The following is a 4,909-nucleotide window of genomic DNA, read 5'->3' on the forward strand; positions in this document are numbered from 1 at the left end:
ATAGATAGGATAGATGTGGGCAGGTTGTTTCCACTGGCAGGAAAAAGCAGAACTAGGGGGCATAGCCTCAAAATAAGGGGAAGTAGATTTAGGACTGAGTTTAGGAGGAACTTCTTCACCCAAAGGGTTGTGAATCTATGGAATTCCTTGCCCAGTGAAGCAGTAGAGGCTCCTTCATGTTTTTAAGATAAAGATAGATAGTTTTTTGAAGAATAAAGGGATTAAGGGTTATAGTGTTCGGGCCGGAAAGTGGAGCTGAGTCCACAAAAGATCAGCCATGATCTCATTGAATGGTGGAGCAGGCTCGAGGGGCCAGATGGCCTGCTCCTGCTTCTAGTTCTTATGTTCTTATGGGACGTGCAGGTTAGGTGGATCGGCCATGATAAATTGTCCTTAGTGACCAAAAAGGTTAGGAGAGGTTATTGGGTTATGGAAACCGGTGGAAGTGAGGGCTTAAGTGGGTCGGTGCACTCGATGGGCTGAATGGCCTCCTTCTGCACTGTATGTTCTATATCTATAGCTATAAGTTTCTGCTCGGCGATTCCACAATGTCGCGCGTCCTGAACGTCGCTTTGGAGAATGCTTACCCGAAGATCAGAGGCTTGCAAAATCCTCCCAACTGTCCTGGCTTGAGACAATTCACACCTCTTTAACCTGTGATTATCCCTCTCTCCAGTTGCTCCACCTGGACCTGTAAAGACTTACTTACCTGAAAATACTCGCATCCAAAGTATTGTCTTGCATGTTTGACTTTGTCTATATATATGTTTCTGGAACCCACCTCTTCATTCACCTGAGGAAGGAGCTGTGCTCCGAAAGCTAGTGGTTCGAAAAAAAACCTGTTGGACTTTAACCTGGTGTTGTAAGCCTTCTTACTGTGCTCACCCCAGTTCAACGCTGGCATCTCCACATCACTGAGATGTTAAACTGAAGTTAAATGTCTGCCCTCTGAGGTGGCTGTAGAGATCCCATGACACGGCTCCAAAAGGAGTAGAGAATGTCTTGCCAGTGTCCTGGCTAACACTTGTCTCTCGGCTAATATCACTGTCTGACCATTAAGTCAGTGCTATTTCTGGTAGCTTGTTGTGCGCATATTGGCTCCTGTATTTCCTAAATGACAAAAGTGACTGCACTTCAAACATAGCTCATTGACAATAAAGCTTTTTGGGACATCCCGAGATTGTGAAAGGGACGTACAGTCAATGTGGAGTTAGGGGCAACAAGACATGCCTCAGGATCCTACTGGAATACTTTGAAGGGTGGGAGGTCTTTGATTAAATTTTACAGGTGATGTACAAAGCCACTCAACAGAGGGGAAATTGAATTGTCACCAAACCTCTGTGGCAGGACTAGAAGAAGTGACTTAAAGCTTTGTTGAAGAGATGGTTTTTGAGAGGGCTTTTAAAGTAGGAAAGGAGACAAAACATTAATGACAAAATAGCTAACTAGTGCTGCAATAGAAGACAGAAGGTGATAATAAATGGAAATGTACTTTGGTCACCTAGATCTACAATCTCAGCATCGATGAAATGACCTTGTTACTCACATGCTATTCATGCCTTTCAGAACAATCCTCTTCCATCTATCTCTCTTCCCACTCCTGAGCTGGATTTTCCCTCTCCCTGGTGGGATCTCCTCTTCCATCTATCTCTCTTCCCACTCCTGAGCTGGATTTTCCCTCTCCCTGGTGGGATCTCCGAGACCCGTCACAGGCAACAACCCTTTGGATGGCTCACCACAGAGCTGCTGCAGCAGAGCCAGTAAATGGTCTTCCGATGGTCTCCAATATCTGGATGCCCTGCTAATTGCAGTACATCTCAAATTGCAGGGAATGTGGCTGCACCAGTGGTGTAGTGCTGCTGGAGTGCATCGAAAACTGCTCCAGCACCTTCTATTTAAACCAAACGTTTCCAGCTCAATGCGGCCCACCAAATCTCTTGGATATTCAAGTGACTTATATTTGAAAAATGGTACAAAGCTGTTCACCCAATCACAGGCTGGTTCCTCCCTACATTTGCTGCTGATAGTCTCACTATCAGCAACAGATGCAAAGAGCAACCAGCCTGTGATTGGACAAGCAGCAAAGAGTGGCAAGTTAAGTTTGGAAGGTAAGTTCCAGGGTTTGGAGCACAAGGCAGCAGGAGCAGTGAGGCCCGGGTCAGGCAGCAGGAGCAGTGGGGCCCAGGCGAGGTCCTGGAGCAGCGGGGCCCAGGAGAGGCTCTGGAGCAGTGGGAACCAGGCGATGCCCTGGAGCAGTGGGGCCCGGGTGAGGCAGCAGGAGCAGTGGGGCCCAGGTGAGGCAGCAGGAGCAGTGGGACCCAGACGAGGCCCTGGAGCAGCAGGGCCCAGGTGAGGCAGCAGGAGCAGTGGGGCCCAGGTGAGGCCCTGGAGCAGTGGAGCTCAGGCGAGGCAGAAGGAGCAGTGGGACCCAGGTGAGGCCCTGGAACAGTGGGGTCCAGGTGAGGCAGAAGGAGCAGTGAGGCACAGGTGAGGCCCTGGAGCAGTGGAGCTCAGGCGAGGCAGCAGGAGCAGTGAGGCCCTGGAAAAGTGGGACCCAGGTGAGGCAGCAGGAGCAGTGGGGCACAGGTGAGGCCCTGGAGCAGTGGGGCTCAGGCGAGGCACCAGGAGCAGTGAGGCCCTGGAAAAGTGGGACCCAGGTGAGGCAGCTGGATCAGCGGGGCCCAGGTGAGGCCCTAGAGCAGCGGGGCCCAGGTGAGGCCCATGAGCAGTGGGGCTCAGGTGAGGCAGCGGGCCCAGACAAGGCCCTGGAGCAGTGGGGTTCAGGCAAGGCAGCAGGAGCAATGGACCCAGACGAGGCCCTGGAGCAGGGTCCACCAGCATCTCAGTAAATGAGTAACTGGAGGCTGTGTGAGAGAGTGAACGTGAGGGGGATAGGGGGAGAGTGAGCATGAGGGGGGTAGGGGGAAAGTGAGTGTGAAGGGAGGAGGAGGAGAGTGAGCCTGAGGAGGGTGGAGGTAAATGAGGGTGGTGGGAGAGTGAGCATGAGGGCGGTGGGAGCAGAGTGATGCGGGTGGGGGAGAGTGAACATGAGGGGGTGGGGACAGAATGAGGGTGGGGGGAGAATGCTGAACAGTTTCTCCCCATTTCCGTTCTCCAGACCCTTCATGATTTTGAACTCGTCTAACAGATCTACTCTCAACCTTCCCCCCTCCAAGGGGAAAGGCCCCAGCTTCGCCAATCTGTCCACATAGCTGAAGTCTCTCATCCTCTGAAGCACTTTGTAAATATTCTCTGCACCATATCTAAAATCTTCACATCCTTCCCATTGAGGCTGAACCAATATTTTATGAAGGTTCATAACTTAGTTGCTTTGTACTCTGTCCCACTATGTATAATACAATTTATTAACTTCTTTCCCAAACTGCCCTTCCACCTTCAATGATTTATGCACAGATACACCCAGATCCCTCGGGCTCCTGCATTTCCTTTCGAGTTGTAATCTTGCCACTCTCTTCATTTTTCTGGTCCAAATGTATAATTTCACACTTCCTTACGTTGAATTTCATCTGCCCTATGTCTGCCCATTCCAAAAGCCCATCTATGGGTGCTATTCTCCCCCCCCACGCCGGGTGGGAGAATCACCGGGACGCCGCGCGAATCGCGCCATGCCGCCCCGACCCCCGCACGCAATTCTCCCACCCCCCCCCCCCCGGAAACCAGCGGCGCGCGATTCGCACCGGGCCGCTCGGAGAACCGGCGAGCGGCGATTCTCCGGCCGGATGGGCCGAGCGGCCGCTACGACATGAAAGGTTCCCGCCGGCGCTGTCTACCCCTGGTCGCTGCCGATGGGAACTCTGCGGGAACGCTAGGGGGCGGCCTGTGGGGGGGGGGGCTCCTTCACCGGGGTGGCCTCCGATGGGGTCTGGCCCGCAATCGGGGCCCACCGATTGGCGGGCCGGCCTCTCCCCCCCCGGGCCTACCTCCTTCCGCGCGTGGCCCCAGAACACCGGCTCCATGTTGGTGAGGGGCCAGCGTGCGTAAGACGCTCCCCACACATGCGCAGGATTGGGCTGCCCCAACTGCGCATGCGCGGGTTGGCGCGGCGTGAGCAGCGTGAACCGCTCCAGCGCCCTGCTGGCCCCCTGTGTGGGCCAGAATAAGTCGTGTCCGGGCCCTGTTTGCACCGTCGTGAAACGCGACGGCGTTCACGACGGCGCGAACACTTGGCCTCAATATCGGAGAATCGCCCCCTATATTCTCTTGAAGTCCTCCTCACAGTTCGCAATACTTCCAAGTTTCACATCATCTTCCAATTTTGAAATTGTGCCCTGTACACCCAGGACTTGGTAATTAATATAAATCAAGAAAGGCTGAGTCTGCTCTGTATGCCATGCCAGAGGCAATTGATGTTTTATATAATTCATGTTTTTAATAGCCTTGAATTAAATAATTAAACTTGCACAATGAAGTTCTAGCTATGCTAAACACTGGTGATTCAAAATACCACACAATCTAAAATAAAATGCCTATTGGCACTAATATTTTTCACTTAAAAGGAATAGTTTAACTGACATTTGGGGACTGGAATGATTAATACACAGGAAACAAATGTAAAAGTAGATTCAGAAACGATACAGTTAGAACTCCTGAACCTCAAAGTTTCCCACAACACCACTGGGCCTCAATGCTGAGTTTGCACAAGATTAAAATAATCTGCTTTGAAAATCAATTAAATGTATTGAAGACTGTTCCCAGGACATGACTGACTGGCCTCATTGAAAACAATCTCACATTGATTGAGTTTGTGTCTCCTTAAAGTGGACACACTTACTCACGCAACCCCCCCCCCCTCACTTCCACCAACCCCCCCCCCCCCCCACCTTAGTAGGCAAATTAAACCGTAACTCATGCTTCCGAGATCTTTAAAATGTACACATTCTGTTTGGAT

This window comes from Scyliorhinus torazame, chromosome 7 (assembly GCF_047496885.1).
Source record: "Scyliorhinus torazame isolate Kashiwa2021f chromosome 7, sScyTor2.1, whole genome shotgun sequence".
NCBI lineage: Eukaryota > Metazoa > Chordata > Chondrichthyes > Carcharhiniformes > Scyliorhinidae > Scyliorhinus > Scyliorhinus torazame.